We start from the raw sequence: 21,618 nt of genomic DNA, 5'->3' as shown, positions 1-21,618 counted from the left end.
TGTAAAAACAGGTTCCCCTCTAGTTGGGTTCAGCTGAAAGGAGGTGCTGGCGGGAATCGAGGGAGGGGGAAGGAGGAGAGACAAGGAGCAGCATTTGTTCCCCAGGGTGTGGTGCTCCCTCCCTTCAGATCACGTGGGCTGGCTGTATTCCTTTGGGGAAAGCCACAGCTCTGGTCAGGGAGGCGATCCCTGCAGCCCTTTCTGGGTTCAGCGAACCACTCCCTGCCCTGGCCCTAACTCATTGAGGGCTTTTACCTTCAGTGTCCCCACATTACTGCAGTATCCCTCGTCCTTAACCCTCATAATGCTGTCCATACCTTTGTAAATTCCTGTAGACCCTTTATTAAACCCTCCTGGGATTATTTAGTCTGAACGTGCCATCTGGTTCCTGCCAGAGCCCTGATGAATTTGCTAGCGAAGTGTACCAATGCTTCCCATATGTCTGAGGCTGTGCTAAGGACTTCATGTGCATTCACTCATTTAATCCTACCAGCAAGCCTTACAACATTTAATCTTGCTAACAACAGACTCACCTTCACACCGTGTTTTACTCAGGCTAATATTAAAAAGTGCTTGCGGGGCGCCTGGGTGGCGCAGTCGGTTAAGCGTCCGACTTCAGCCAGGTCACGATCTCGCGGTCCGTGAGTTCGAGCCCCGCGTCAGTCTCTGGGCTGATGGCTCGGAGCCTGGAGCCTGTTTCCGATTCTGTGTCTCCCTCTCTCTCTGCCCCTCCCCCGTTCATGCTCTGTCTCTCTCTGTCCCAAAAATAAATAAAAAAACGTTGAAAAAAAAATTTAAAAAATAAATAAATAAATAAAAATAAAAAGTGCTTGCATTACCTGAACAGTCATGACAGATACCAGAAGAACCTGGGAATCCACAGGGGCACAGGAAATGTCATGCTGGGTTAGATATTTACCACGAAGATGGGAGGAAGAGATATTCAACTATGAGTAATCAAAATGTACCTTTTGTAAAAAGAAGTTGGCTCTCTAAATAACGAGGCCTGGTACGGATGGGAGTGGGGAGAGAAAGGGTATCTGGAGAGGTGGCTTTCAGCCAGGGGCAGGAATTCCTTTGCAGCCAGGTAGCAGCTAGTGGCAGTGTGCCCTCTATCCCTCGCCCCCGCCCCCCATCGCCCTCTGTCTTTTACACATTAATAATTCTTTATAAATATTGATGCCTGAGATGGCCTCATTAATATTTATTAGCCCATGCCATCCTTCTTCACCCGGGGTTTAAGGAGTGAGCCATCAATTTGGTGCTGTCAGAGTTGACGTGTGCAAGGTTCCCTCGTGAGAAGCAATTAGATGGTCTCCCCTCCAAAAAGTATTCTGATATTCTTAAAGCACCAATATTTGCTGGGGGGGCTTCAATAACATCTTTAGATTTTTCCTTTTGCTTGACTCCTACTTACATTTTCAAGCTCAGAAAACTCCCTAACCAGCCTGGTGGCTTTTAAGGTGACTGAATTGCAAACCCTTCATCCCCAGGGGTTCCCGAGTGGCTAAGGCAGAAGCCATTCATGCTCTGCTGCAGGAAAAAAAAAAAAAAAATTTGAAAGGCAAATTCCTCCAGGACTTTGAGTCTGTAGGTCTGTGGGTGAGCAGAATTACAAAGGCCACACGCGCCTTAGCACCACCCCTCTATGTCCCAGTCCCTGTGCCAGGGCTAACATCCTGAAATTGAAGCTCAGTGTTCTTTCTGAAACAGTGGCTAAAACAGGCTTTCAGAGTCAGTGATCCTACCAGGCTAGTGCCCCAAATCCTGTTTGCCTAAACACAAAGAAACCCTGGTTAATTGGCAAATGTACTTTGCTGCTCATGTTCTTGCTGCTGAAATGAATAGTAGTAAAGTGTGACTTTACGGACAGTTCTGTATCTAGATAGCCGGTTCTCTCTACTAAATTTAAACTTTCAGAAGTCACCGAGGAATTTGAATAACAACTATATGGGAAAAATAGATCAGAGAGTTACCGATCTTTGGAGCGGAGCAGAGCTGAAATTCTTGTTTTTATAGGAGACAGAAGGTCTAAAGTCATTTACCCAAAACCACACGGCAGTGTTTCATGGCCAAGGGTCCACCAAGAACTCTTGATTTCAAGTGCGGTGCTCTTTTCACAATGTTCGTTATACGAATAGTGAGATGCTCTGGTGGTCCATTGAAAACATCACCAGAAGTCCCAAGGTCTGCTCTTTCATTCTTGCAGTTCATTCATAATCTAACTCTGACTACCCACATAATCTGCATCTCTCTCTATGTATCAAAGAGCTTGGCCAGAAAATAACATAATTTTTAGGAGTGTGTTTGATGATATAACAAAATTCGAAAATTGCAATAATGCAGAATATACAAAGAATATAATATGAACCACACTTTTGTGGCCCAGATATTTTGTTCATTCTATTAGTGTTTAGATAGAATGCATGAATCACGGGGGGAGGGACTATATTGGTCTTCTTCATGTTTTCCTCAGAGTGCCTAGAATATAGTTAGTACTCAATAAGTATCACTGAGTATGGGACTGTTATGAAATATTGGTACAAAAATTAGAAATGTATAGGTCATATCACGCAAAAGATATTAGGATATTCTTAAGATGACATCATGATTGTCAGATTTTTTCTTTTTGTCTTCAGATGCCTTTATATCTCATTGCTGACCTAGGGATATTATTTGCTTCTGACATTAACTATTGTTTTTACACAATATAACAATTTCCATGAGGTTAAGAACTATCTCTATATTATTCAACTCCATACCTCTATAACTGAACCCCAAGCTTGGCACGGAGTAAGCACTCCATAAATACTGGTTGTTGTGGGTTTTTTTTGTTTTGTTTTTTTTTTTTCAACGTTTTTTATTTATTTTTGGGACAGAGAGAGACAGAGCACGAACGGGGGAGGGGCAGAGAGAGAGGGAGACACAGAATCGGAAACAGGCTCCAGGCTCCGAGCCATCAGCCCAGAGCCCGACGCGGGGCTCGAACTCACGGACCGCGAGATCGTGACCTGGCTGAAGTCGGACGCTTAACCGACGGCGCCACCCAGGCGCCCCTGTTGTGTTTCTTTTTTACAACTCAATAAGAGCGTTTGCTGAGTCGCCATTTTGTGGTTGTCAACAAGATTTGCAGCTCTTCCCTCAGAACACTGGCCGATTTCAGGACTCTGTAGCTAGCTTTAACTCTTAAATGGCAACGAAAGACAACAAGCTGCCTAACTTTGGGCCAGATGAGCTCTTAGCATTTATAAACACAGTCATAAAGTGCCAGTGAGAGTACCAGACAGTGTTCGGCTGTGGGACGGAAGAAGTAAGAGTCCCATAAGCCTTCAAAGGACCAACAAACCTCCTTCTTACCGACGGGAAAAAACAACTGGCAGCTCTCTTCACCAACTCTGCTTTCTCACCCAAGGGGAACGTTTCCTAAAGTGTTCGCTCTTTTGAGAGCTTACAGACGGCAATGACTTAAATGCCTCTTTAATACTAGTAACACACCGCCTGATCGTCACCAAATTCCAAATGGCACCAATTGACTAGATTTGCAAAGTCAGATGCTCACAAAAGTCCATGCCAAATGTCTGTCAGTTACATTCTGAACTAGTAGGCAAAGATGTGGAGGAAAAAGACATTCCAGATAAGGGTATGACATGGAGGAAAGTATGGGGATAGGAAAAGAACAAAGAGTGGTTGACATGACGTACACCAGTGTAAATAAAGCCGTTCCTGAACAAAAGATAAGATGAAGCATACGGGTCGGGCTCATGAATTCCTATTCAGAGTTCTCAAATTCCACGTGACTTAGCTGTTGCCGCATAACAGACCATCATAAAATTCACTGGCTTAAAATAATAAATATTTAATGTTATTGCCCACAGTAATAATATCTTGGGCAGTTCTTTGGGTCTTCTCCGGACTTCTGCAGCCTGCTGTGGTGTGGGTAGACAGCCCTGCTGATGTTGGCTGATTCCTCTCACATGTTACATGATTGGCCGGCCGTCGGCTTGTCCAGGAGAAAGTTAACATTGTAGGCTGATGCTGCTCTTTAGAAAGACCTGCTTGCAGAGATGACCCTTGGCTGGTATCTGGGAACTTAAGTTTTGGAATGTTCTCTATGTTATTAACTGCTGATGTAACAAGTTGCCACAAATTTAGTGGCTTAAACTAACACAGGTTCATTATGTTACAGTTCTGGAGATAAGAAGTCCTTGCCTTTTCAAGCTTCTAAAGGTCATCTGCATTCCTTAGCTCATCACCCTTTCCTCCATCTTCAAAACCAGGACCATAGCAACTTCAAGTCTCTCTCTCTCTCTCTCTCTCTCTCTCTTTCTCTCTCTCTCTAACCTCTGCTTTTGTCATCACCTTTCTTTGACTCTGATCCTAGATAATCCAGGAAAATCTTCCCATCTCAAGATCCTTCAGTTATTCACATCCTCAGTGTCACCCTTGCCATGTAATGTACCATATTAATAGGTTCTGGGCATTAGGACATAGGCATATTTGCGTGTTTCAGGTTCACTAACTGATGATGGAGAATACAGTGGGTTAACAAGCTGGAAATTTAGAGATAAAGCCATTAGAAGGTTATGGGAAATTGTTCAGGATGCAATAATCAGTGATTGGAGGTACTAGTCAGAGAACAAGTTATTTACTTGAAACTGGTAAACAAACAAACAAACAAACAAACCAACAACAAAACCTGTGTTAATCAAGACCAGTTTGGGTAGAACTTGTGGTATTTATATTTATTCATTCAAATATTTATTGAGTGTGTACTATGTGCTGAGACTACAGGAGGAATAAAGTAGACATGTTTATATCTCCATAGAGCTTACCTTCCAGTTGGATGTTTCTAAGAAGGTTTAGGCTGATCCCTAAAGAATAGAAAGAGGTGGGGCACCTGGGTGGCGCAGTCGGTTAAGCGTCCGACTTCAGCCAGGTCACGATCTCGTGGTCCATGAGTTCGAGCCCCGCGTCAGGCTCTGGGCTGATGGCTCGGAGCCTGGAGCCTGTTTCCGATTCTGTGTCTCCCTCTCTCTCTGCCCCTCACCCGTTCATGCTCTGTCTCTCTCTGTCCCAAAAATAAAATAAAATACATTAAAAAAAAAAAAAAAAGAATAGAAAGAGGCAGTTCCACACAAAAAAATAAGGGGTTCCAAGGAGGGAAATGGCACGTGCAAAGCCCTGGGGTTGGAAAGAATGTTATCCTCTGTAAGTGTAATCAAAGTTCTAGGAGACTGAAGAATAGAGAATGAGGGGGAAGGATGTACCTAAGGTGGCAAGGAAGGTAAACAGATGCCAGTTCATGAAGCAGGGGCCTTATGGCAACAAGAAGGAGACTAGATTTCATTCTTAGCGTAACTAGAGTCACTGAAAGGTCTTGTTTTTCAAAATGATAACTTTACTGTTGAGGGACAAGAGTTGTAGTGGGAAAATCAGTTAGTGCCTTACTACTCAGTGTGATCCGTAGACCAGCAGCATCAGAATATTAGTCCCTCCCCAAATCTAGAAATAGAATCTGCATTCTAACAAGATCCCCAAATGATTCATTTGCACATTAAACTTTGAGAAGCACTAAGCTGGAAGATCATGGTAGCTTGACCCAACAGAGTGACTGGGGAGGTGGGAGAGTAGAGGGAATGTCTTAAAGATAGTCATAGGCATACAGAATTTGAGTTGGGATTTAAAGCTGGTATAGGGAGGACAATGTTTAAAACACAGATATTAGTTAGATGCAGGCATGGAACACTAGTCTTTGGTGTCAGAGAGGTTTTCAGGCAGAAGTCCAGTACCCTGGAGAGCTCCCCTAAACCAATAGGTTTTTGGAACTGAAGTCTAAGGATCCACAGAGATGCCTTTTTAGACTCAAAACTTTGAAGTCATCCTTGACTGTATTCTCTTGATAAAGCTCTGATGATCACTGGGTTAAATCCTATGATTACTGTAAATCATCTTCAATACCCAAAGAACTTTCTGTTCCACATGATAGAATGGCCATGGTATCTGCTCTGACTTGCACACTCTAGTGTGTCCTAAAGGAGGCCAATAGGCTGAGATGAGGTGAAGGTAAGACCTTTTCTTCCTGACACTATTTGCCCTCAAGGATGTCTTCTTTTCTGGAACAGGAGCTAGAATTTGACCTAGGTTCGAGGGCTCAATCCCAGAATAAAAACTGTCAGAGCATTAAATACAATGATAACTCTGAAATGGAAAAGGGTCCAAAAAATGGGGGAGATTATGAAGGAAATATCAGCAGAACTTGGTGAAGTATAGGGAGAAGGCAAGTGTCGAATTCCAGAACACCTAACTGATGCCAGGATCCTCCTATCGCCCTCATCTGTCCTGCCTAGAAGTGTGTGTAGCAAGTATAGAGAATTCCATTAAAATCCCACTGACCCTGTCAGATACCAGCAATATCATTCCCAGTAATCCAATTAAACTGAAAAACAAGTATAAGTGACGGTATGAAGCAATTCATACATTATTGGTGGGAATGTAAAATGGTACGACCATTATGGGAAAAAGATCTGACAGTTTCTTAGGAAGTTAAATATATACCTACTGTGTGACCCAGCAGTTGCACTTGTAGATAAAACATACATCCACAAAGACTTTTTAAGAATCTTTATAGTATCTTTATTCATAATAGCCAAAACCTAGAAACAACCCAAATGTTTCTTAACTAGAGGAGAGGTAAACAAATTATGGTGTATTTGTATAATAGAATATTACTCAGCAGTAAAAAATAATGAGAGGCTCATACACTCAATAATGAGAATAAATATCAAAAACATTATGGATAAACAAATTGTAGTATATTCATATAATGAAATATTAGCAATTAAAAAAATCAGTTACAAATGCATGCAACAAGGATATATCTCAAAAACGAGAATCCAGGCACAGAAAAGTAGACCAAAAAACAGCATACTGTATAATTCCATTTATAAGAAATTGTAGAAAAGGCAACTAATTCATGCCAATGGAAGACAGAAAAATTGTTGCCTACTGGTTGGGCAAGGATTAAAAGGAAGTGGACAGAAGACAACTTTCTAGGATGACAGAAATGTTCTACATCTTGACTGGGGGGATTGGTTACTTAGGTATATACTTTTGAAAGAATTCATCCAGTTGTAGTCTTAAGATCTCTGAGTAGTATTGAATATAAATTTGACCTCAATAAAAATAAGTTTTTGAGGCACCCGGGTGGCTCAGTCAGTTACGTGTCCAACTCTTGATTTCAGCTCAGGTCATGATCTCACTGTTGGTGAGATCGAGCCCCACATCGGGATCTGAACTGACAGTGTGGAGCCTATTTGGGATTCTCTCTCTCCCTCTCTTTCTCTATGCCCTTCCCCCTCCTTGCCACCTCTCAAAAGAAATACATAAATAAACATTAAAAATAAGTCTTTAATTAACTATAAAAAAAATCCCATTGATCTCTGCTTCATTCCAAGGGCACATGTGCCTATATATTGCTGGCTTATTTCACTCTAGAAAAATTTGTGATGGATACTCAGTCTTTCTGGTCTGGAAAGAATGTGGCAGAAGGGCTGGCAGTTTGCCCAAGTTGATGCAAAACTTGAGGCAGCTGGGCTTAGCAAAAGCTTTCACCCAACCTCTGAACAATGCTTGTAACCACAAATTGTAACATCCCCACTGGAGCCTGTGTGTCAATAGAAATCTAATTTAGAGTGGGCTCCCAGTCCTTCTAAGCCACAAGAACCTGATGAATTGCTCAGCTGTTCTTTCAGGCTGTTCCAGTGTCAATGGCAACCAGGGAGGAAGAAAACCCAGGTTTTCAGTGTTGCAAAAATTCAGTCTAGTATAAAGGGCCCTGAAAGAGGAGCCAAAGAACAAGACAACAGAATAATGAGACCCCATGCTCCTAGATCTGCTCCTCTTTTTTCCCCATCACCAATTTAGTCCCAATTCTAGTTGGTTCCCACCCAAAGTGGATTACTTCAACCAACATGTTGTATTTACTATGACCCAGGTGCTATGCCATGTACTTAGAATGCAGGTAAAAGATCCCAGTCCTTTAGAAACTGTCTGGTGGAATTACCTGCTATCACATCCGGCATCTAATTTGATCCTTACAACCTCTCTGAAAGGTAAGCAAAGCAAGAATAATTACAACCCCTGTTTTGCAAATGAGGAAATTGAGGCTCAAGAGAAATGAAATCATTTGCCCAAGGCTACATAGCAAGTAGTAAACTTAGGATTTGAATTCAGGTGTTCTTGTGCTCAGTCCCATGTTCTTTCTAATGCATATTAAAGATGTATGTAAAACAGGTATGTGTCCTTTATCTAGTCTAAATTCATTGAAGTCTTGAGTCTGAAGAATATTGGGACTCATAAGCATAGAACTGATGGGGAGAAAAGGAATTGGGACCAGTCAGTGCTTAGCCCTCCAGGGGTAATCCAAGATATTACTTGTGCATTGTCTGAATAGATACAGAGGGAACAGGCTTTGCTCATTCAGGCTTTGCTCATCCACATCCACAGTGATGTGATCTGATGGAGGAATCTGATGAGGGATGGTGAATGTTTAACCAGCTAAGTAGCTGGTAGGTTAACTAATTTCATTCATTGTCCATCAGTGTCATTCATTAGTCTCTGATCTATGGGTGAGAGGCACAAGAGGCCCAATGAGGTAGGTGGAGCACCAAAGTCCCAATCTAGTAGGAGGCAACTCAGAGCAGCTTTTCACATCTCTGTCCAAGTTCTTGGTAGAAAGCCACAAATTTGGACTCTAACTCCCTTTAACAAAAATAATCTATTAAGAATACAGGTGGAGACGCCTGGGTGGCTTAGTTTGAACTTCCAACTCTTGATTTCAGCTCAGGTCATGATCCCAGGGTTGTGGGATCAAGCCCTATGTCTGGCTGTGCTGAGTAAGGAAACTACTTGGGATTCTCTCTCTCTCTCTCTCTGCACTCCCCTTCAAAATAAATAAACAGTAAAGAAGAAAGAATATAGGTGGCCCACAAATCTATAGAACTCTTGAACATCCAGCCCTCAGGACAAGAACTAGAGTGATTCTGAGGATTCAGGTAACAAGGACAAAGGGAAAATCTCTTCCTAGTGCCAACTTCAACAGTTTTCTGTCCTTTCTTCTTTTCAATCAAGATTCATTATCCAAGGGGAGACAGCCTGACTGGCTTAATATGGGCCATCTGCCGTTACTTTGGCAGTCCCCAGAAAATTGCACAACAGTCTCCAGAAAATTGTATGCACTATGTGAAGACTTGGTTCCTCAAAGGAAAATCAGAATCCCATTAATTCTGTTTCCAGAAGAAGCAATGCTGAGAAGGCAAAAAACTTGGATGTCCACTATAGGATTCATAGGAAATTGAAAGGCTAGGAAGGGAAAGCAATAAGGAGACCGGGTCAGAGAATTAAACAGCAAGAAAAAGTGAGAGCTCCTTGTAGCCCAGAACTTACCACCATGCACCAGCCCCAGGTAAAGAGCAGTAGTGAGTCTTAAGCTAAGGCTCATGAGATCTTTATTGCCTTACTGAGAACAGGCTCAGGAATTGGAAGAATTTGAGACTGCAGATAGAATAATAACAACATTACGTATAACGTCTTGAAGAAGCTAAAAAAAAAAAAATCAGGGGCTAGCTGGAAGGAAGGAAGGAAGTATTAAGCTCACTGTATTTTGTGGATAGTAAACAATAAGAATCAAATCACTTGGATTTAAATGATTTAAATGATGAAAATGCATTACAGATATAGGAAACAAAAACAGCTGAAGATGTCTTAGCATTAGATACACTTCATCAGAGAAAAACAGTCCATTGGTTTGAAGTTTGTGCCATGATGCACCATTCAGAATGCTTAGGTTGTAAGCCATAGTAAAGCTTTACTTACTCTGGCTTAAACAAAGGAACAAAGTTAGTTTGTTCAAAACAAGATACACAGAGCTAGGGCAAATTCTAGTAACAGTAAAATTACTAATTCAATGATACCATTACAGCTTAGACCCAGTTTGAGTAGTTCTCAAAACTATTGGTCTCAGGACACTGTTGATGTGGGTTATATCTATCAACATTTGTTGCAGTAAGAACTAAAACTGAGAAATACTCAATGTTGTTTTGGTTTCAAGTATATGGAAAAAAATCGGTCTTATACAGATAACGTAGTTAGAAAAGAAAGGAGCATTTTAATAGTCTTTTCAGATATTGTGGATATTCTTCTTTGATACTGTACTCAAACCCAAGATTAGTTTCCTGAAGATTGGTTATAATGTGGATCTGAAACCCTATCAGTGAAGTTTTTATGTTCTGTTACATCCATTGATCTATCTTGCATGGATCTTTAACTCTTGCATAATTTTGTAAAGTCAAGCATTGGTCATTTGGAAAATATTAGTTCAATGAGTTATGCAGATCTTTTAAATATTGACACATATCATTATACAATATCTCAGTAATCTAATTAATTAGTATCACCACTGATCTTATCAGAAAAGTCTTTAGGGGCGCCTGGGTGGCTCAGTCGGTTGAGCATCCGACTTCAGCTCAGGTCATGATCTCGCAGTTTGTGGGTTCGAGCCCCGCGTTGGGCTCTGTGCCGACAGCTCAGAGCCTGGAGCCTGCTTTGGATTCTGTGTCTCCTTCTCTCTCTGCCCCTCCCCCACTTGTGCTCTCTCTCTGTCTCTCAAAAATAAATAAATATTAAAAAAAATTTTTTTTAATAAAAAAAAGAAAAGTCTTTAAATATTGGGAAGCTATCAGTAAATATAGGAAAGCTATCAAGCTCACAGAGACAAATACAAATTTTCCAAAATTCTAATTTTGCTCAAAAGCTTGCCCTTTATCACTGGTAACAAATACTGTCCATTGTTTTCTCTGAAGTGACTCACTTTGTCCAAATTTGAGATAATGTCTACCAAATACTCAAACTTAAGTAACCATAGTTGGTCAGTCCTTCTTTCAAGTAAAAAAGGAGCTAAACCGCAACCCCACAATCACATGTCTGCTTTCCCTCAAGACAATTATCATATTTTTCAATATGCAGAGAAGAAATTTATGAAAACTTGCCGTTTTTAAAAGTACAGATATCAAAAATGCATATTCAAGGGTCAAAATTTAATGAATTAAATTTTTTTCTTCATCATCAAAGACATTAAGTAAAACTAGTTGGGGTATTTTTTTCTGCAAGTGCATGGTGCAGTGCAAGAATACAATGATACTACTACAGTGTGTATGATATGTGCCAATGACTCGATTCATGCTGATGCACCGACAGTGCTTTTGCATCATGAGTGCAAATGTCAGCTACAGAGGAAAGGGCAAATAATATCTTAGTATTATTATGGAGATAGTTTTGATCCCATAAAACTCCTGAAAGGGCCTGGGGAACCATACTGTGAGAACAGCAGACTTAGGCTTAGCAAGATCTGGAGTACAGGGTGGGATCACTTTACCCTGAATCATAGAGGAGAGAAGTAGGTACTAAACAAAACTAGGATTCTGTTAGGAAGAAAGAGGGAATAATGGATACAGGTAGACAATCAGCAGTGTCTACTGTGCATGGGCACAATACATGGAAAGTGTAGCACAGTTAATATGGTTAGCTGCTGTGGAATTAAACCAACAGTTATAAGCACCTTCCTAAGTATTGTCAAGATAACTGGGTATATACCTGCAAAGTATGAAGTTGGACCTCCACCTCAGACCGTATACAAAAATTAACTCAAAATTGGTCAAAGACCTACATGTAAGAACTAAAACTATAAAGCTCTGAGAAGAAAACCAAAGGGTAACTTTTCGTGACCTTGGATTTGGCAGTGTTTTCTTAGATATGACACCAAAAACACAATGAAAGAAAAAAAAAAAAGATGAGTTGAATTTCATCAAAAATAAAACTTCTGTAAATCAAAGAATTAAGTAAGTGAAAGGACAATCCACAGAATGGGAGAAATATATGCAAATCATACATCTGATAAGGACCTACTATCCAGAATATATAAAGAACTCTTAAAACTCAACAACAGAAAGACAATCCAGTGAAAAAAATGGGCAAAAGATTTTAATAGATAGGTATACAAATGGCCAACCAGCACATGGAACGATAATCAACATCACTAGTCATTGGGAAAATACAAACCCAAACCACAGGGGGATATTACTTCATACCCACTAGGATGGCTATAATAAAGGAATAAAGAAATAACAAGTGTTAGTGAGGACGCAGAGAAATTGGAACCCTCACTCGTTGCTGATAGGAATGTGAAATGGTTCAGCTGCTCCTCATAAAGGTAAACATAGAATTGTCACATGACTCAGAAATTCCTCCCCTAGATTTGAAAACAGGTGTTCAAACAAAAACTTGTACACAAACATTCATAACAGCACTACTCACAGTTGCCAAAAGTTGAAAACAATTCAAATGTCCGTCAACGGACGCATTGATAAGCAAAATGTGGTATATGGATATAGTGGAATATTATTCAGCCATAAAAAGGAATGAAGTGCTCACACACACGCACATATATATATGTTCATATATATGACATAGATGAACCTTGAAAACATTATGCTAAGTGAAAAAACCAAATACAAAAGGACACATGTTGTATGATCCCATTTATATGAAAATTTAGAATAGGCAAATCCATAGAGCCAGAAAGCAGGTTACTGGTTGCCAGGGGTTGGGGGAGGGGGAAATGAAGAATAACTGCTTAATGAGTACAGGGTTTCCTTGGGGGATCATGAAAACATTCTGGAACTTGATAGGGGTGATGGTTGCACAACATTGTGAGTGTACTAAAAGCTACCAAATTGTACACTTAAAAATGGCTACAATGGTGAATTTATATTATGTGATTTTTTTACCACCACTTAAAGAAAGCAAAACCAAAACCAAAAGACCCTGAGGCTGTGAGTGTGAGGCCAACATAGCTGTCTCAGTGGCAATACATAAACGCATTGATTGAATATACCACCCTGGAAAAGGAGACCTGGCTATGGATGTCACAGTTAAAACAGACCTTGAGGGGTGCCTGGGTGCCTCAGTCGATTAAGTGTCTGACTTCGGCTCAGGTCATGATCTCACAGTCCTTGGGTTCGAGCCCTGCATCGGGCTCTGTGCTGACAGCTCAGAGCCGGGAGCCTGCTTCGGATTCTGTGTCTCCCTCTCTCTCTGTGCCTCCCATGCTCACACACTGTCTTTCTCTCCCTCAGAAATAAATAAAGATTAAAAAAAAAAAGTAAAAAAAACCCAGACCTTGAAAATATTCTCATTAAATATGTAAAACATGTTTCAGAAATTTCAGGAAAGTCATGACATGCTTAGGGAAACATAGCTGGTTAGTGGAAGAACCTGGTCCAAGAGAACCAAGGTGTCCTGCCTCTTTCTACCACAGGATCTTCAGAGTTGGAGAAATTCCATAAACATCTTTCAGAATAGTTACAGTCTGAGTGTTTAAGCCAGGGACTCTATTTCCCCTACACACCCCCTGAAATATGTGCTCAAAGATAAACCTGCTATCTACACTTCTAAAATAGCTCTTACCTGTGTGCTCTAAGTCTTGGTTTGTGCCACACCCAAGTTAGAGAGCTGGCTTATCTGGGACCATCCCCCTACTTCACCCAGAAGCCAGTCACCAAACCTGCCAATTCTCATGTTGGAACAACGGAGAGGATCTGGACACCCTCCTGTTCTCATCACGATTCCCTAATCTTTGGCGCGGACTTTTTCATAACACATCTTTAATGCTCAGTGTTGGGGCGCCTGGGTGGCGCCGTCGGTTAAGCGTCCGACTTCAGCCAGGTCACGATCTCGCGGTCCGTGAGTTCGAGCCCCGCGTCGGGCTCTGGGCTGATGGCTCGGAGCCTGGAGCCTGTTTCCGATTCTGTGTGTCCCTCTCTCTCTCTGCCCCTCCCCCGTTCATGCTCTGTCTCTCTCTGTCCCAAAAATAAATTTAAAAAAAACGTTGAAAAAAAAAATTAAAAAAAAAAAAATGCTCAGTGTTACCTGTGGCTCTATCTCACATGGACTCAAGAGGCACGTGAACTGTGGATAGGAACTTAGAGAGTTCCAATCTCTATGTATGGCACTTCTGGTAGGTGGGATTGGATCTGGGTGGAGCAGTGTTCTCCTCCTTGGGCCTGGTTCCAGGTTAACAGTGACCATGAGAATAAGCTGTAAATTAGTTTACAAGACTGACCTCAACAATGCCAATTGAGACAAAGTCTTGACAATTGATTCCTTCAGAGGCACAGAGAAAGCGATCTTGACTTAGTGGTACCAACACTGGATTGTCAGGTTTCCTTAGCAACCTGCAGTCCTGCCCTTGGTGACAAATTGGGAGCTCCAATTTCCTTCTAGCTCTAAAAATTCTCATTCTATGAATATCTGTGGCTTTAGAGAGCTTACTAAAGGGAGAGTGGTACAAAAGAAAGACTATTAAACTTGACTATTAAACATGGACTGTTGAAATAGAAGCAGGGACACAGATGGCTGGCTAGGAGGTAATGTGATGGAAGTCAGAGAAGCAACAGGCTATGTTTCGTTCACCCATGGGCCAAGTATGATATCAGGAGCATCCAATGGCAATTCTAAATTAACACAAGTTTAAGCTTGCTCCAGCCCACTCTGTTAACAAGGCAGGGTAATGAGTACATATTGTTGAAAGCTTTCTTTTTAAAATGGCTATACACTAGGAACTTCAGGAATTCAGTTGTCACATTTTAGAGAAGATGTCATTATCCAGAACTATTCTCTGCTAACACACGCTGAGCTATTACTATGTTGTACCATTAGAAGCACCGGTTTTAAGTCCAGACGTTCAGACCCAAGGGCAGAGGTTCATGTTTGATCTGATCCTGCGGCATCTGGAGGGACAAGGAGAGAAGTAGGAAAACTGTCAAATGGGGCCTGAACTTCCCAGTTCAGGACCTGCAGTGATACAGGTTATCCGTCTTACAGGAACAAAGTACATAATAGATTGCAATCAGTGTTCTTGAGCAAGATAAACTAAGGGTGGCTGTTCCCTTTTCTATAAAATATGTGTGGTTTGGGACAGGGAATCTGAATAACATCCACCAGTCCCTTGCTTGTGGTCCCTTTTGTTTACTGTTCCTGTTAGTTTCTCTTTTGATGCAAATATCTCCATGAAGAGTTTGGGAGAAACTTGTCCACATATATCACAAAGAAGCCAAAAAGACAGTCAGGGATGTCACCAGGAGCCCCAAGGGAATGACACAGCAGGCCAGAACATCTTCTTCCTCTTCTGGAGGCCAAGGCTTGCCTGCAGAAGCCTGGCTGCCCATAGCATTTTCCAGGTCCACCAGGGATCCAGGAAGAGCAAGTCCCCAAGTTCTGGACAGAAGAGGTAGCAGAGAGCTAACAAAATTCCACCTTTGCTGCCAGTGAAAGCTAGGTCAGGGAGCATACCTCAGGGTCATTGCCCAAATGGGTCTGCTAACCCCAGTCAAAGGTCAGCCTCCACCCAAGGGAAGGTGGAATCTGTAAAGTAAACACATTCGCAGGGGGCAGCCTCTGGTTGGCCTGGAAGGAAAATGAAGGAGAAGAATAAAGTCAACTCATCCTTGCTGAGGAGCTATGGCCAGTCACTCTGCCCCGGCAACAAACTTGACCAATGACTGTCAGCCACCACCCAAGGTCTTACCCACCTAAGACCGCAGAGGAAGCAATGTGGTAAGAGGGCAGCTGTATGGAGGGAAATCCTTCACAGCACCCCTAAGACAAATGGATATTCATGGAGGCTAGGAAACCTTATTAAATCTCGCCAAGTTTAGAAAACAGGAATATCTCAAATATTCATCCCCTTCCTGCCGAGCTTTGGATTCTAAAGGCTGTTTGTTCACTTGTAAGATCTATTTTGCCAAGGCCTTGAACCTGAAAGTCTGGCAGAGGGGGGGTAGGGTCAACAAGTGGCTTCCCTACCTGGGGCTCAGTGTGTGCTTGAGGACAGGGTGGCTGCCCCCTCCCCTGCTGCCAGTATCTATGGGAGCCTTGAGCTGCCTGCATTCTATTAAATACCACTTGGATGTGCCAGGGACACTGGTCATCTGCCCAGAGCTCTGTTCCCCCTCCAGCTTCCTCTGAGAGAAGACCTGGCCTTGAACCTCTTCCCAGTTGGCTGCAGGCTCTTCCCCCCTCAGTCTGGTTCCTGCTAGCTCTTTTCCTGCCTAGATTTCACCTCCTCTCACATTGCCCAGATGCTTCTAGGATACCCGCAAATCCCTGAGAACTATTGGCACTGCCCTTCCCTTGTTCCCTCCCTCCCTTCCTCCTCCCTTCTTGGATCAAATATTGGCTTGAGAATAGCTGGCACTCAATCCAGAGAGGCAAAGAGAACTGGCAGGAAATGGGCAACCTCCTCTCAGTGGGCATTTGCCCAGCATGGCACAGTGAGATCAACGTAAGAACCTGCCAGGCCCCTGGTCCTATGCCCCCCCCCTCCCTCCATATTCCTCAGCATCCTCTCGCTTATACTCTTACCCTCTTCTTTCTCTGGCTCTTTTTCATCGTTCTTATTGGCTATGTTCCTTCTCTTCTTCTTTCTATCTCTAGGTGTTAATTTGGGTTTTTTTTTTCCAGCCTCCTCCCCAGCCCCCTTTCACTTCTTCCAGCTACTTAGCCTCTCCCACACATAACTGTAATCTGGTTGCCTGGATTTGTACAATAGCCTCCTAAAAATCCCTCTGTGGATGCAGCCTCTGCCTCTGGTTCTTTCTCCAGTTTAGACAGAGTGACTACTTTATGTCACTCTCTGATTCAAGACCCTGCATTGACTTCCCAGTAGCCACAGAACTGAGTCCAAACTCCAATATGGCAGACAATGTCCTTCATATGTGCCTTTCTTCCATCCACTCAAGTGTTTATTGGTTTAGCAAACAAATTAGTTTAGCCAGTGAGTGCCTACCATGAGCAGATATTGTACCAGGAGCGGAAGATAAAATAAATACACAAATATTTTCAAATAAAACCATGTCTGGGATTTGCTTCAAAATAATCCAAGGAGTAGGGGAGGAGAGTTGGTCAAATGGAAGAGGTATAGAGAAAACAAGACTGACCATGAATCGATAGTCACTGAAGCAGGCTGATGGAGATGGGACTTCATTCTGTTATTCTCTCTGCCTCAGTGTAGGTTTGAAAATGTTCTGTTAGAAAAATGATGGGTAAAGAGAACTGGCAAGTCCTTGGCTTCCCTTTTCTCATGACTCTCCCTGTGCCCTATGCTCAGAATCCCTGAAGCAGCTTATTATCGCATGATTACAATTTGTTGTAATTGCTTGTTTAATTGTCTGCCTTTTCTACTAGGCTACGAGCTCTGTGTGCACACGGTGTGCAGTAGGCACTCAGGAAATGTCCACTGAATGAATGAGTCCGACCAACTCTGGAGGCAGTAGCAGAAGCACCGGCACAGCAGAGTCTGGTGGAGGACAGGTGAGGCAGAGGACGGCCTAAGTTGGCACGCTGGCTGGGCACCACAGTTAGGCGTTTGCACCCTGGTCTAGCAGCTTTGGGGCAGGATCCACTTAGAGTCGTGTCCTAGACATTTTCCGGACAGAAAAATGTTGAAGCTCATTTTGTAACGTCTGGATTAATGATCTGGTAATGCTTTTTCTGGCTTTTCAATAAATTGTGAAGTGAGTCAAGAATGACATTTCTTGAAAGCTCCTTCTCAATAATACACCACCTGCCTCCTGCCATACTTGAACGCAGAGCAGATAAATAGGAGTTGTATGAAATGACATGATTTATTATTCAATAGAAGTGTCAAGTGCGGGACACTTCCACCCGGCGGACATACATAGCTGGTCATCAGGCCTTTCCTGAACTGTCCCGGAAGCGGCCACTCCAGTCTTGCTGTCTCCTGTTATCTTGTAAATAGCATCAATCACCGCCCACAGTCATGCGTAGTGTCCTGATTGGTCGTCTGCCTCCCTGCCTTAGAGTGTAAGCAACCTATAAACAAGGGCTCTGTCTACTGTTAACTGGGCACAAGGTAGGTGTTCAGTGAATGCATGAATGAAGCTGGTATTTATTACCGAGCAGAGCCCCTCTGCAATAACAGAAGCAAACGTTTTTTATATAGGTTTTTTGTTTTTTTTGTTTTTGTTTTTTTTTTTGGTCTCTGCATCCATGCAAGACTTTATAAAAGCACTCTTTTAGTAAAGCATACAAAGGTAATAAAACATTTTAACAACATGAATGAAATGAGCAAAAGAAAGACCTCTCTTATCCCATGATCTCTCTCTGCGATGAAAAGAAGTTCTGAGTAACAGAGGGCTTCTGATATAAAATGTTGACAGTGTAATCTCCTTTTATTTTTTTCCAGTGGAGTTCTTACATAAGTACTGTCTAACCAAAGAACAGTCTCTAGTATTTACAGAAACGAAACCACATTTACAACCCTTTGGGATTTCTTCCATGATAGGATTTTTAATGACTACATGTTTTGTTGTATGGATTTCCTTATTATTGTGCCTTTCAGTTAATAGTAATTTTCATTATTTTAAGTGCTGTTGCTATTAAAATGTTTGTATTAATAGTTACATCCTTGTGCTAAATAATTACTTCTATGGAATCAATTCCCTATAAACAAATTGTTAAACTGAAGGATATAAATATTATCAAAACTTAGGCTAGCTTTCCTTATTTCCAAGTTCTTGATCTATAAAACTGAGTAGATTCTTAACTCCTCCCTTTAACTAGAGTCCTGCTTTTTGTCCCCTCTCAGTGGCTGGGAGATTGGCTCTCATATATTGGCCTCCCAGATGTCTATTTTATATCACAGGTGTACCTCTCTGTCATGGCTCCCTTTCCAGATTTCCAGATTCTCTGCCCCACTGTTCTGTCTTCTGAGGCACGCCATTTTTCTGAACCATATTAGATATTACCAGACCCCTTGCACAGGGTCACCCTTGCCCTGGTGGGTGTCCGGAGTCAGGTGCTGCCTTCCCCTAATGCCCTCTCTATCTCGTGTGTAAACATACACAATAGTCTTAAGCCGTGACAACTATTACAACGTCTTGGCTTTTATGGCATATTTCTGGTCATCTCTGAAACTTACACATTCCTGCTTCCTTGCTCATGTACTCCCAAATGTAACTCTCGATTATAACTTTATTCCTTTAATAAAATATGATCTTCTTTATAATGATCAACTATGTGGCATGGGTTCTGGGATGCCTTATGGGAAAACCGCATGACAATTACTGACAGCCCATTAAGAGTAATGACTCTAATTATCTTAATCATAAAAGAATGATATTTAACGTGTTTTAAAATGTGTTTTATTACAGTAAAATACATACAACATGATGTTTACCATTTTAACCATTTTTAAGTGTATGTTTCAGTGGCATGTAAGTACACTCATAATGTTGTGTGACCATCACCATAATCCATTTCCAAAACTCTTGCATCACCGTAAACAGAAATTCTATAACCATTAAGCAATAATTTCGTATTCCCCTCTCTCCCAGCCCTGGAAACTTGTATTCTACTTTCTGTCTCTGTGAATTTGTCTCCCCCCCCCCCCCCGGCCCCACCATGAGAGAGAGAGATCATGAGCAGGGGCCAGGGGCAGAGGGAGAGAGACAGACAGAGGCAGAGAGAGAATCTTAAGCAGGCTCCATGCTCAGCAGGGAGCCCAATGTGGGGCTCGATCTCACAACTGTGAGCCAAAATCAAGAGTCAGACGCTCAGCTGACTGAGTCACCTATGCACCCCCAATTTTTCTATTCTTGATATCTCACATAAGTGGAACCATACAGTGTTTGTCTTTTTGTGTCTGACTTATTTCACTTAGCATCATGTTTCCAAGGCTTATCCATGTGTCAGAATCTCATTCCCTCTTTATAGCTGAATTATATTCTGTCCCATGTGTTTATCACAGTTTGTTTATCCAGGCCTCTGTTGATGGACACTTGGGTTGTTTCCACCATTTGGCTATTGTGAATAACGCTGGTTAACAAGTCTACTTACTCTGATTGGACAACAACAATATTTAACCTGTTCTTGTGTTCCGTCTCTGTTTGTCCCCCCCCCCCCCCCATATACACCACTAGTGACTTTCTCTTTTAATATCAATGTTTTAAACAGTATACTAAACTAGCTTAATTTCATTTTTAACTTCAGTCCAGGAATTATTTGAAGAAGTTACAAAATACAAAAGGGTCAAAATAGGTAAAGAGGGAGGTAAAAAGCATGCTAAAGATTGTAGGGCTACCTGGGTGGCTCAGTCGGTTGAGCGTCTGACTTCAGCTCGGGTCGTGATCTTACAGTTCATGAGTTTGAGCTCCACATGGGGCTCTGTGCTGACAGCTCAGAGCCTGGAGCCTGCTTCAGATTCTGGGTCTCCCTCTCTCTCTGCCCCTCCTCTGTTGTGCTCTGAATCTCTTTCTCAAAAAGCAGTAAACACAAAAAATTTAAAAAATAAAAACTCCAAAAGAAATTAGAGACCTTAACCAAGACAATAACCTAAAGTCATGACCATTCCATTTCTTCAGAGAAATGGGCCTAAGTAAAAATAATTGAACAGTAACAATTTTAGAGTGTCTTAAAATAGACCTAGATATCCCTGAAATTTATATTATTATCCAATGATGTGTTTTTAAAATGTTTATTAACAGTGTCTATCAAACACTTGGAAAAACTCAAATGAGATAAATCATAAAACATCATCAGCTGACATGTTCAACTCAGGACATTATTACTGAAGTTTTAAGTAAAATCCACCAGGTGGCAGAAGAAAGGACTCAACAGAAAACATGCACATTTCTAATTTACATGAATAATGGCAAATAGCTGATTACTTCTGTTAATCGAAAAGACCTGCAGACCTTTAACATGAAATTCACTCTACGAGACATAGAACTAAATGGGTGATTTAAATCCGATTTAAATCTGAACGCCAATCTTTGCCTGAGGATATTTGCTACTAGAAAAAAAAATGGTGCTTATTCTGATTTGCCTTTGCACAATTTCCTTCTTCTGGGAGAGAGACTTTGCAGTTCTCCCCTCTCACTGTTCACAGGATGCACCAAGTGCACCATATCCCACCCCCACTGGGATCACCGTGGCCACAACCTCCCCACTCCCACCAGTGTCCAGCAGCTATGGAGCTTCCCCATGCTTCACCACTAGTAACAGATTTTTTTAAAACTCAATTTATTTAAGGGGCGCCTGGGTGGCTCAGTCGGTTAAGCAGCCGACTTCGGCTCAGGTCACGATCTCACGCTCCGTGAGTTCGAGCCCCGCGTCGGGCTCTGGGCTGATGGCTCAGAGCCCGGAGTCTGCTTCCAATTCTGTGTCTCCCCCTCTCTCTGCCCCTCCCCCGTTCATGCTCCGTCTCTCTCTGTCTCAAAAATAAATAAAACGTTAAAAAAAAAAATTTAAAAAAAAAAACTCAATTTACTTAAGCTAAAAAACCTCACAAAACAGTTCATCCATTGCTCCCACCCCCAACCTTCTCCCACCCCCTCTTGTGCAACCACCAATCTGTTTTCCATAGCTGTGAGCTTGAGATATATATATTATATATATGTTATATATATATTATATATATATATGATATATATGTTATATATATAATATATATATATTTATAATATATACGTTATATATATGTAT

The 21,618-nt window shown here is 41.8% G+C and overlaps 1 long non-coding RNA gene across 6 annotated transcripts in view; it reads left to right on the top strand.

Annotated features, from left to right (window-relative positions):
- The window catches only part of LOC131494384 (uncharacterized), an 86,474-nt gene that overhangs the window by 49,629 nt on the left and 15,227 nt on the right, over positions 1–21,618 (top strand). For all 6 annotated transcript variants that reach the window (XR_009253363.1, XR_009253365.1, XR_009253364.1 and 3 more), the window contains one exon: positions 17,299–17,424. This is a non-coding gene — a long non-coding RNA (uncharacterized LOC131494384). The remainder of the gene's footprint in view (positions 1–17,298; positions 17,425–21,618) is intronic.

Source organism: Neofelis nebulosa, chromosome 14 (assembly GCF_028018385.1).
Source record: "Neofelis nebulosa isolate mNeoNeb1 chromosome 14, mNeoNeb1.pri, whole genome shotgun sequence".
NCBI classification, from domain to species: Eukaryota; Metazoa; Chordata; class Mammalia; order Carnivora; family Felidae; genus Neofelis; species Neofelis nebulosa.
Note: the sequence above shows the minus strand (reverse complement) of the source record. Positions and strands in the feature narration are given on the sequence as shown.